The sequence below is a fragment of the Sphaerodactylus townsendi genome, linkage group LG02 (assembly GCF_021028975.2).
Source record: "Sphaerodactylus townsendi isolate TG3544 linkage group LG02, MPM_Stown_v2.3, whole genome shotgun sequence".
NCBI lineage: Eukaryota > Metazoa > Chordata > Lepidosauria > Squamata > Sphaerodactylidae > Sphaerodactylus > Sphaerodactylus townsendi.
In genome coordinates, this window is record NC_059426.1 from 31,378,666 (window position 1) to 31,391,357 (window position 12,692).

Consider the following 12,692-nt stretch of genomic DNA (forward strand, 5'->3'; position numbering starts at 1 on the left):
CGAGCCATTAAAAATTAACAGGAGCAGAAAGCAAGTCAACGTCAATAACTCAAGATGGGAAAACCTTAACAGTTAAAAGCTTAGCTGATTTCACCAGTATCCTTACGTAATCTTCAGTCTTCCAATACAATTAGCAACCCTTGTCCAAACAGTCAGAGTTAGAAAGGTGCATGCCAGCTGTCTGGGGAAAGGATGGGGAGGGAATTAATTAATGAAAATAGATGGTGTGTAACTAATGCAAAACACTTGCTGTGATTCAGCATAAAATCCCGCATTGGTTAAAAATAACTTATATTTTATGAAGAAACTACATTACAAAAGTATTCAGTTCCATAAAATCTAGTGGGCAGCCCACAGACTGTTGCAACACAAGTGTGGGTAATATTGAAATATACTTCATATTTGACAAGTTGAACTTTCCAAGAAAAGTTGGTATTCTGTAAAACCATTGTGAGAATCCAGAGTGCCTCTGTATTGTTCAGATTAAAGCTTTTCTAAAATGTTAGAAGTTATTGAAGCTCCCAGAAGGACAAAGAAATCTCACTAATAAAACAGTCAGACAGAAAACAGGCATTTGATTTTCTGCTTTCTGTCTTTCATGTAAACCACAACCTTGTCATCTTCGTAACTTGTATTTTATGTTTCATCCCACCTTGAATGTCAGGTATGAGAATTGGATAACTAAATCCTCTGCTTCTGCAAAGAGAACAGAGAAGCGGAAGCCGGAAGGGGCAGATAAATGTCCTGATCCTACACTATTTGAGGCAGGGGTAGGAAACCTTTAAACCCCACTTTAAAATAAATGCAATGTCTACCTGTAGAAGTCATTGGTACACTGCCCAACAAATTTGGGGAGATGAGTCAAGAGTTATACTTGGCCAGATACAACTTGCAGCCAGCCAAACCCTGGCAACATTCCAGGTAAGGGCATCAAGGTGAAGCCCTTGAATAGAGGTGTCATCCTTGAGGAAGGACCTAGAATAGGCTTGTTCATTCAGTAAAGCTGAATCAGCCAAAAAAAACCCATCCCAAAAAACCCAAAAACCATATTTGGCATTAGAGCTTTTTCAGGTTTTTCTAGGAGCTGAATTCTGACTTGGGGGTGGGGGGGGGGGGGGGGGGGGTTCTAGGAACCGAATTTTTAAAAACTGGGGAAAAAATCCAGTGCCAACTAGTAAAAAAATAAATAACCCAAAAAAGGATTTCCACAAATCTCTCATTATTTTTAGAGATTTGGAAAATTCCTTCATAATAGCTAACACCATGATGTCACTTTGGGGTATGAAATTGGAAGTGACATCATGGTATAGCGCAATGGTTGTTTCCACAGTCTCCATCCAATATTCCAAGGAGTTTCTGGGGTGGGGATGGCAACCCTAGATGTCAGTGCCTCGGTTGCTTGGTTGGAGATTTGGTATTGGTTGCTGAGCAAAATGGTTGGTGTGCCATTATCAGGACACTTGGGATGGGGTAATGGTAGCTTGTAATGTTCCTTCAAACTTCTGTCTGGCTACATGTTACAGCCCTCATTCACTGGTAGGTTTTGGAGACCTCTCAAATAGGATACATGAAAAACCTTACAATCTTTTGAAGTCTGCACAGGGGAGTAATGCCCATTGGGCAAGGTGGGCATAACTTTACCCCCCTGAACCAAATTGCACCAAGCTTGGGGGGGTGCCATCAGGACAGTCTCCAGATGATACCCTAAAATTTTGGTGCCAATATGTCCAAAAATGCGCCCCCTGCAGGAACATCCCAGAAATTTGCCCAAGAATCTTTGTTCTGCATTGAGTTTTCTGTATTGCTGTCAATGGGGGTTGCAGGCTGGGGGGGGGGCACATTTCTGAAGGCACAGTCTCAAAGCTTTCAGGGTCTCATCAGAAGACTGCACTAATGATACCCCCCAAGTTTGGTGCTGTTTGGTTCGGGGGGGGGGGCAAAGTTATGGACCCTCAAAGGGCGTGCCCCATCCCCCATTCTTTCCAATGGGAGCTGAGATGGAGGCTGCCCTTTTGAGGGTCCATAACTTTGTCCTCCCTGAACCAAACTGCACGAAACTTGCAGGGTAGCATAAGGACAGTCTCCTGATGATACACTGAAATTTTGGTGGTGATTTGTCTAAAAATGCACCCCCTGCAGGTACCAATGACCTGGTGCAAAAAAAAATTTTGGTCATGGTGGGGTGGCTGCCAATGGGGCGGGTTTTGCCCAGGGCTCCAGTTTGTCTCGTTACGACCCTGAGTCTGCAATATTATTGGTTTGCAAAATGAAGCAAAAAAACTCTCTTGTGTATTCAATTCCTCAAACAACCAAACACAGAGGCATTCAAACCTTCTATTTTCAGGTTAACGTGGATTCTGTTCCACGTTTTCGAATGTAAAATGATTTTGCAAGGGTTGCTAGCCGAACGGATTGCAAAGAATAATCCAATATGGTGGCTACGCTTCCACCAATACCCGTCTCCCAACACCCATCTTCTGAGGTTCTCTAACACAGTTTGGAAAGAACTGAAGTAAAGCAAAAAAAAAAGCTCATCAAAGTAAACATGTTGTGTCGGCTAAGATCATGTGTTGCTAAGCAAATGTTTGCAAGGAGAAAGAAAAGCAAGGATTAGCTGTATTAGCTGAAGTCCACTTACCTTTGGTACATGGCGTTCTTGGGTTTTTTGTTTGTTTTGTTTTGATGAAGATAGCAATGACATCAATTTCAGATTTCACAGTGTTTGCTGCCATTTGAGGAAGACTTGTGAGACCTTTCTGAAATATATGGTGCTTTTCTATGAGACAGAGTGAGGAATAGGTAGGGTTGCCAGGGACACCACATGGGGGGTGGGGGTAGGGTTGCCAATCCAAGCAGAGAAACTCCTGGAGATCTGGGGATTGAGTTTGGGAGGTACAGGGACCTCAGTGGGGTACAATTCCATAGAACCCACCCAGTGGTGGGATCCAAAAATTTTAGTAACAGGTTCCCATGGTGGCGGGATTCAAACTGTGCTGTAGCACCAATGGGGCTGGGCGTGGCATGACGGGGGCGTGGCTGGGAATTCCTGGGGCGGGGCATTCCTGGGCGGGGCTGTGGCAAGGACGCAGCCGCTGCGCCGGTCCTTGGGCGGGAAACAAATGCACGCAGGCTCAGGCTGCCACGCACGCCGGTGCACCTCCTGTTAGACTGCTTCAAGTTCTGCGCACTACTGCTGAGAGGAGGGGCGTAACTAAGGCAAAAATCACGTGGCAAAATCACCAATTAGTAACCCCCTCTCGGCACACACAAATAATTAGTAACCTACTCTCGGGAACCTGTGAGAACCTGCTGGATCCCACCTCTGGAACCCACCCTTCAAAGCATCCATTTTTTCCCAGGGGAATTGTTTCCAAGGGAACTGTAATTCCAGGGGAGTCTCACCTGGTGGATGGCATCCCTAGCAGTAGTTATTCATACTAAAGTGAACACCATTTTTGCCTATTTTAATAAGAATAGAAAGAGGGGGGATTCAGAACTATAGGAATTTTTTTCCAGTTCAAAATGGTCACATTTAGATATTGCATTCACTCGGTCAATTTGGAAAGCTACAATACTTGACCTTCAACAGGAAGGGAGAATTGGCAACCAAGCAATGTTGAAATCCGTGGGAGGAACCATCGCTATTTCTCTTTTAAAGCTTCTCACTGGTTATTAAGAAGGAGGAGGAGGAGTTTGGATTTATATCCCCCCTTTCTCTCCTGTAGGAGACTCAAAGGGGCTGACAATCTCCTTGCCCTTCCCCCCTCACAACAAACACCCTGTGAGGTGGGTGGGGCTGAGAGAGCTCCGAGAAGCTGTGACTAGCCCAAGGTCACCCAGCTGGCGTGTGTGGGAGTGTACAGGCTAATCTGAATTCCCCAGATAAGCCTCCACAGCTCAGGCGGCAGAGCGGAGAATCAAACCCGGTTCCCCCAGATTAGATACACGAGCTCTTAACCTCCTATGCCACTGCTTCTCCCTTGTTAACCCTTGTTAATTACCATGTTGTAGAATGTTACCAGAAAATCAACACTTTCACAGTCCTGGTCAGGGCTGTGTTAAGGCTCTGGTTGATCCTAGGAGCAGAATAAACCAGCGGAGCCCTGTGTTTAACTTTCCTTAAGTAGAAACAACTGTAAGCATAGTTTATATTGAAACAAAAATCATCTATGCCTTTTTGGCGCAGGTTTTCTTCAACATTAGGAGAAATGATCTCCCTGGTAAGAGAGAAGTGCTTCCACCTTGATCAGCAGATTACCACCCTTTCTAATACTTGTCAGTAGGGTTTTTCTGTGTGTTGTATCTTTCCCTCAAGATCAATTGTCACTGTAGAGAGTATTTCTGCAGTTGATGAAATAAGCATGTGGAGTATGTAAGTGAAGTCAAGAAGAGCATGTGATATGTGCCAGCTGCAGTTTTGTAATTTTTTTTACCGTCCTGTCCTAACCAAATGATGGCAGCCATGTCGGGTTTTTCAAGGTTTTGTAATAACAGTGATATCAGCCATGGATAGGCTTCCCACCTCCTCTTCTTGCCACCTCTCAGCTGGGAAGGAGGAGAGTGGTAAGTGCAGCCATCAGTATTGGCAGGGAAGAGCCATCGTTGTGATGTCGAGGACTCTCTAGTATGTGGCAAAATCATAGAGTTGGGGCTGAATGCTAGCACATCCCTAGTATCTTGATGTCATCACTTCCGGTCACTCTGGAAGTGATGTCATCACTGCTCCAGAAAAATCAGTACATTGATGCCAAGGTTGTACAAGAGCGCATTTGGAGTCTGGATCTTAAAAGCCGAGTGGAGATTGGGTGGTCAGCCCCATTTTAAAGTCTGGTACTTTTACCAATATACCAAACTAGTCCAAATTATGTAAACTACCCTGTTTCCCCGAATATAAGACATCCCCTAAAAATAAGACATAGTAGAGGTTTTGCTGAAGTGCGAAATATAAGGCATCCCCCGAAAGTAAGACATAGCAAAGTTTTTGTTTGGAAGCATGCCCGACTTACAGAATACAGAAAAATAAGACATCCCCTGAAAATAAGACATAGCGCATCTTTGGGAGCAAAAATTAATATAAGACACTGTCTTATATTCGGGGAAACACGGTATGTAGGAAAGTGGAAAGCTTATCTGTTTGTGCCTTTTTCAAGGGAAATGGCCTTGATGAAAGTTGGAAGGTTGCCTCTCCTACTGTCAGTTTTGAGGTTCCTGAGTGAAAGGTATACTACCGCTCTTTGTGCTTGTTTGTTTAAAGCAGGCATATAATAGGTGCACTTGGTGTGGGATCTTTTGGCTCTTCCAGACCCGTTACTTGGCTATGTCTTTGCCTTTTCTTTCCAGCCACATTCATCCCTGGAATAAGCTTTCCCTAACCTAGTGGGACCTTCTATTCCCTGAAGCAGGGCTGACCTGTTTGGCAAGCTGCTTCTTTGTGTCTTTTGATAGCTGCTCTTTCTTTTGAAAAAGGAAGGTGCGATAAAGATAAATCAATCAGTTTTGTGTTAAAGCTGCCAGTCACATCCTTGTGAATAGATAAATGATAACTAAGCAACTGTTTGGAACTCTTGTACAAAATCAAGGTGCAAATAGTAGGTCCTGTCTGCAGGCACTTATGCAATGGTGAACTAACTGATGGTTTGGATCTGGATCAGTACTATAGAAGTTATTTCTGTAGTGATAGAAAGAGAGAGCAGCTTAGAGACCAACAAAATCCAAGATATAAGCTTTTGTGAATCAAAGCTCGTTCTGTCAGAGACTCATTTGTATAGTAATAGAAACTCCTAGCAGCCACTAGAGGTCATTAAATAATTCTAGTAAAGTTGCTTTAGTGTATATGCTGAAATGGACCTTCCTTCCTTTCTTCCTTCCTTCACTATCAGTGGGTAACACACACCCCTTGCTGGCACTCCCTCATCCTTCTGCTAGTACTCACTGGTCTAGTGGTGTGGGGAATCAGGGGGAAATTGATGTTGAGAGAATCCCTTGACTCTATCTTTTTTACCATAGACATTAGGAGAAATTCCTCGAATGTCATGCAACCAAAGGCATAGCAAAGGGGGAAAGCACCCAATGCACTGGTGCGTCCTCCACCCTTGTCCCACCCCAGAATGCCCCCATCCCGCCCTGCCCTCGCCACACCCCCGGAATGCCCTTGCCACACCCCCACAGGGGTACACGCCCAGTGCGTCACACCCCTCCCCCTTGGAGCTACGCCTGTGCATGCAACATGTTGATATCTCCCTCCCGTTACCAGGAAAGGGCTGGCAACTCTATTCTTGCATGAAAATGGTAGATTGCTGTTAATATTTTGGTAATATTCAAAAAATCATTATGTCAGAAATCCTCCATCACCCCATCGTTATTTCAGAAATCATCCAACAACCCTAGGCAAGTATGATTATCATCCTATTTACAACGACGGAACCAAGGCTGAGAAAGAATGCTTTGCCTAAGGCCACAGTGAGTCCATGACAGAGACAGCCCTTTGAATTAGAGGCTTTCCTGAGGTCTTTATCAGTAGTACACTATAGGCTTGATTTCTAGGGTTCCATTTGTCCACTTATTGCAGGAGACCACCAACCAATTGTAGCCATTGCCTGCTGACGTGAATCTTATTGGTGGGCAGAAACTGGGGGCAAAGGGGGGGGGGGGCAATTGTCCTTGAGAAAAAAAATTAGGAAAAAATATAAGGCCTTGGGCACTTATAGGAAGTTCTGATCATAGAGTTCCTGATGATTCCTAGTACTGCCCAGAAGATAAGGGTAGATCTACAAACACCAGAAACTCTAAGGCATAGAGTATCTGATGATTGCTAGAGCTACCCTTGTCATTTCCTGAAAGCTCTAGCAACTACCAGGAACTTTACAGTCAGAACTTCTAGTAAGTAGTTGAGAGTGAGACCTTATGAGAACATAAGAACATAAGAACAAGCCAACTGGATCAGACCAGAGTCCATCTAGTCCAGCTCTCTGCTACTCGCAGTGGCCCACCAGGTGCCATTGGGAGCTCACATGCAGGATGTGAAAGCAATGGCCTGCTGCGGTTGTTGTTCCCGAGCACCTGGTCTGTTAAGGCATTTGCAATCTCAGATCAAAGAGGATCAAGATTGGTAGCCATAAATCGACTTCTCCTCCATAAATCTGTCCAAGCCCTTTTTAAAGCTATCCAGGTTAGTGGCCATCACCACCTCCTGTGGCAGCATATTCCAAACACCAATCACATGTTGCGTGAAGAAGTGTTTCCTTTTATCAGTCCTAATTCTTCCCCCCAGCATTTTCAATGAATGCCCCCTGGTTCTAGTATTGTGAGAAAGAGAGAAAAATTTCTCTCTGTCAACATTTTCTACCCCATGCAGCAGGCAAGCAGAGGCAGGCAAGCAGGCGGGCGGGCGGGGGGAGATGGCCAAATGTTCTCTCCATGTGACTGAGGCCAGTGGCACCTGGGTTGCAAGACACGCGCACATCCCGAATACGCCACTGGCAGGATGCCAAACATGGACACTGCTGCTGTGCTGATGCTCCTCCACTACAGGAGCCAAGGGCACTCCCAGGGGAGGAGCCCAGTTTCAACCAGGGAGCGCCCTCTTGGGCTGGTAAAGTCTTAAAACAGCTAAACATGTGATGCAGCCCATTGGGCTGTGTAGAACTTTCATGGTAGCCGGGGATTTCTGCAGTTTTTCATTTTTCCTGCACTGCCTGAAACCCTTTTGGAGACAGTGTGGCTGTCCTGCAGCCACACTGTCCCTGGCTGCCACAAAACTGTTCCCCTCATGGATTGCAATGAGAGGATTTTATCTGAGAAGCCTGGGCACTTGGCTACATTTTCCGAGTGAGGCAGACCTTTCTATGAAGATTTGGAGAAGGAAATTCACACAAATAGTTCATTCTTACAAGACACAAAAATAATATAGTCTGGCTGTTGTCACATACAGCTGACGGTCTTCTTACATGGCCATCAGCATTCTTAATAGAGTGAGAGTTACGATCCCCTGTTCCACATTTTAAAAAATGTAACTTCATCTTCCATGCCCTCCACTTGTCATCTAGTGTGGACCACTGCAACAAGTGCAGGGCATGGAGCACTTGGGGGGCAGGCAGGAGCACATGGCAGATGAGGCTACTATTTTGCTTAGGTCTTTGTGTGGAACAGGGCAGTGGTGGGATCCAAAAATTTTAGTAACAGGTTCCCATGGTGGTGGGATTCAAACAGTGGCGTAGTGCCAATGGGGCTGGGTGGGGCACGACGGGGGTGTGGTCGGGCATTCCAGGGGCGGGGCATTAATAATTTCTCTATTACTGTAAAAAACTCTTACTGTAAAAAAAAAGTTCCTAATTTCCAGCTGGTATCTTTCTGTCCATAATTTAAACTCATTATAGCAAGTCCTATAGTCTACTGCCAACAGAAACAACTACTTCTCCTCTAATTGACTGCCTGTCAAATACTTAATACTTTCAAATACTTAATTTTGTTTCTAGAACTCAAAATAAGGATACTTTCCTTAAACAAGGAACTTTACCATATTACTAAAACATGTTTTTAAAACAACCCAACAGGGAGAGTTATCCCATTTTCTACCTTCGCTAACCAGCCACATAGGAAACGACTTTATGATTTTTGCACCTAATGGAATTTCTAACGGAAAAGCAGACCCAATTAGTAACCCCCTCTCGGCACACACAAATAATTAGTAACCCACTCTCAGGAACTGGTGAGAACCTGCTGGATCCCACCTCTGGAACAGGGTATAGAAAACTCTTTCAGAAAGAGTGTTGGCTTTTTTCTTTTTGTAATTTGGATACATTTTCTTCCATGGGAAAATAATAGAGCCACAAGAAAGCTATTATCAGAGCTGTTTCTAATCAGCACCTGAACAAACAGGGAGCCAGAATGAAACGTGGTGGTTTGCTAGACAACAACCCGGAGTTGCAGAATACACAATACAACGTGCTGGGTCTAAGGCGTCTAAAGAAGAGTACAAAAGAAGCCTGCCAGAGAAGAATGCTAAAGATCAATACTTTTGTAAAGAACTATTTTTTCAGCCGATGAAAGAGTCTTCATTTGTTCTGCTACACACAGTGTGTAATAAAAAAAGCAACACGCTTTAATCAGAAAAGTTAAAGGGCGATGGGTTCCCTTTAAACTCAAGAAAGGAACATGAAAGAAATATTCAGTCAACAGGCATTGAAGAAGAACCAATTGCAGAGTATGCAGTCTAATTATAAAGTTTGCTTTTTATTATAGCAATTCAGAGTTCAGGACTTAATATGAAGCAACTTGAGAGGTCGCCAGACATTTTTTTTATCACCCCTTTGTTAATGCTAGCTATTTACTCCATTTTGACCTGGGATGACAACGGGTAACAAATAACTACAGCAACAGCTCATCACATTTCTGAAATCAAAAGCAAAACCTCCTTGCTTAGATCAGATAGAATTGGGGGGGGGGGGCGCAAAAATCAACATTATTTTTTAAATTATTCTTTACGCAGCAGGATTTTTATATTTTTCTCCCTGCCTTGCAAAAAAGCAAGACTTCAAAACACCAAATTTCTTAAAACAGTGGCGTGCCAGGGAAGAATAACTAAAGAGCATACAGTTAACATAACTCAATCTGCATCCAAATTTTGGCTCAATATTTCTAGCAAGTTAAGAAAAGACTTTGTATTATTTGTTGGCACACGTGAACTTTATATGAAACAGATTTTTTAGATCTATGAAATGAGCTCCATACTCTGATTAACGAGCCTATTTTATCTCTGCTGGAGACATCCACCTATGGTCTTCAAAGGCTACCTTGGTTTTTTCATACCAAATTTTTTCATTAAAATGTCCTTTGTCTTAAAACAGCTACTTCTCCACCCTACTGGAGAAAGCTTGGTGTTAGTATTGTTAATCAAAATACAGTTTGTGGCGAAACGAGCTTGCCTATGGTTTGCAGACCCTATTTCGCTCTCAGCTAGGGTTGGTAGAGGGAAAAAAAATTCGGCCCCAGTTCGGGTTCGGGCTTAGTTCGGGTGTATGGGGTCGGATCCGCCAAATTCGGAGCCTGTCAGGCTCGGATACACCAAAACTTGCATTGTCATCCGAGATTCTCGGATGCGTTTTTATTTTTTGGGTGTTTTTGCGTTTTGGCCTGCAGGGGGTGCATTTTTAGAGGTATTGGCACCAAAATTTCAGGGTGTCTTTAGGAGACCCTCATGATGATATCTCCCAAGTTTGGTGCAGTTTGGTTTAGGGGGTCCAGAGTTATGGACCCACAAATGGGGTGCCCCTATCCCCCATTGTTTCCAATGGGAGCAAATAGTGGATGGGGCTACCCATTTGAGGGTCCACAACTTTGTCCCCCCTAAACCAAACTGCACCAAACATGGGGGGTATCATAATGAGAGTCTTCTAAGGATACCCTGAAATTTTGGTGCAGATAGGTCCAGAAATGGGCCCCCAGAGGCACCCCTAGAAATTTGGAGGGGATTAATTGTTCTGGTTGTATTTTCCAGCAGTTCTTCAGCAGTAGTGCCCTAGGGCAGCCCAGCCTTGTGCTGGGCTGGCCTGCTACTCTCACTGACTTCATTCAGTTATGCTGGAAGCAGCAGCAAGTGGGTGAGTGCAGTCTATTTTGGGGTGGAGGGGGCTTATTTGGTGGGGGGATGGAGTGGGGCGCCGAAGGGGTGTGTGTGTGTGTCTCCCCCCCTCCCGCCATTCTTGTCGGCTAGGTGTGGAGTTTCCCGTTGTCCCTTCCCCGGCTTGTGTTTTTGTTGTGAATGAATGGAGTGTGCCTGAAGGATTTTTGGGGTGGAGGGGGGTTATTTGGTGGGGGGGATGGAGTGGGACACCAGAGGTGTGTGTGTGTGTCTCTCCCCCCCCCCCATTCTTGCCGGCTAGGTGTAGAGTTTCCCGTTGTCCCTTCCCCGGCTTGTGTTTTTGTTGTGAATGAATGGAGTGTGCCTGAAGGATTTTTGGGGTGGAGGGGATTTATTTGGTGGGGGGGATGGAGTGGGACGCCAGAGGGGTGTGTGTGTGTGTGTGTGTGTCTCCCCCCCCCCATTCTTGCCGGCTAGGTGTGGAGTTTCCCGTTTTCCCTTCCCCTGCTTGTGTTTTTTTAATGAATGGAGTGCGTGTCCGCAATCTTGCACACGGTTTTTTTTTGGGGGGGGGGGGTCCTGCCTGCGCTGCCCTTGCAGGGCTTGTGTTGTGTGTGGTTTTTTTTCTTTTGCGGGGGGATCTCACCCGCACTGCCCTTACAGGGCTTGTTTCGCGCGCGATTTTTTTTCTTTTGGGGGGATCCCGCTCGCACTGCCCTTGCAGGGCTAGTCTCGCGCGCGGCTTTTTCTTTTGCCAGGGGGGGGGATTTTGCCCACTCTGCCCTTGCAGGGCTCATTTCACGTACGTTTTTTTTCTTTTGGGGGGATCCCGCCCGTACTGCCCTTGCAGGGCTAGTCTCACACGCGGTTTTTTCCTCTTTTTGTGGGGGATCCCACCCGGGCTGCCCTTGCAGGGCTTGACTTGTGTGTGCGGAAGGGGTATTTTCCCCGTCTCAGGCCAACACGGTTCAAGTGAACTGCTGCTCCGAACTCCATGTGCTCGGAGTGGCTGAAGTTCGGAGGGTGCAGGCTCGGGTAAGCAGTGCCCGACCCTCCCCCGAACACCACATGGCTCAGCCGACCCACAGGGTCGCCAACCCTACTCTCAGCCCTCTCCCAGAGTTATCATTTTTTTCCCCTGGAGAAGGCTATCTCATTCTCAGCATATGCTGCCACCACCTGGCCAGTTTTAGGACTGCCCACTGGGAAGGGCCAGGACTTCCCAGTTTCCTCTTCCACTAGCGTGTCTGCTACACCACAGTTTGAATCCCACCACCATGGGAACCTGTTACTAAAATTTTTGGATCCCACCACTGCACAACACCCAAATACAGCAAGGAACACAAATAAAAGAAAGGCAAACCGCAAGCCCTCTGGCCCTGCCACTATCACATACCCTGCCTACTAGTCGTTGCACAGCAGGGTAGGTCCTCGGCTTAAGCAGGTATTGTCCATGAGGAAGCTCCCATCACTGGGCCTAGCACACGGCCTGCAGGGAAAAGGCCGCTGCCTTCTCTCCCAGGCAGAGCCCCCCTCTTCCCAGAGCCCAGCAAGACAAGAAGAACCCACCCACAGGGTTCTGGCTGGTTTTATCTTCCCACACTTTTTTGGCTCCCCCTAATGTTGTTACCAGGACACTGCAGCTTCTGCCCACCTGCTCTATGGTGCCTGGTTGGGGACAAAAAGGGAAGATAGGAAGGGCGGGGGGGGGGGGGGGGGAAAGCTATTTCTCCACACAGTTGTTTAGTGCAGAGTTCTCATTCTCACAGTGAAAAGAGCATTCTTGCCATTGTGTGTGAAAAAACCTGACTGGCCCACTAATTCCACCGTTTTGCAAAATGTTCTGTGGGTGCTAGGAAGACTGCACTGCTCCCACATAGGGTTGCCAGCCTCCAGGTGGGGAACAGAGATCACCTGGAAGTACAAATCATCTCCAGATGACAGGTATCAGTTCCCCAGTGAAAATAGCAGCTCCAAAGGATGGAATCTATTGCCTTAAACCTCAGTGAGGTCCCTTCCCCCTCCCTAAATCTCCAGAAATGTCCCAGTAAGAGTTGGCAACCTTCCCATGTGTCTCGAGCTGGTCACTTTGAAGGCTACTGATGGTCAAAGA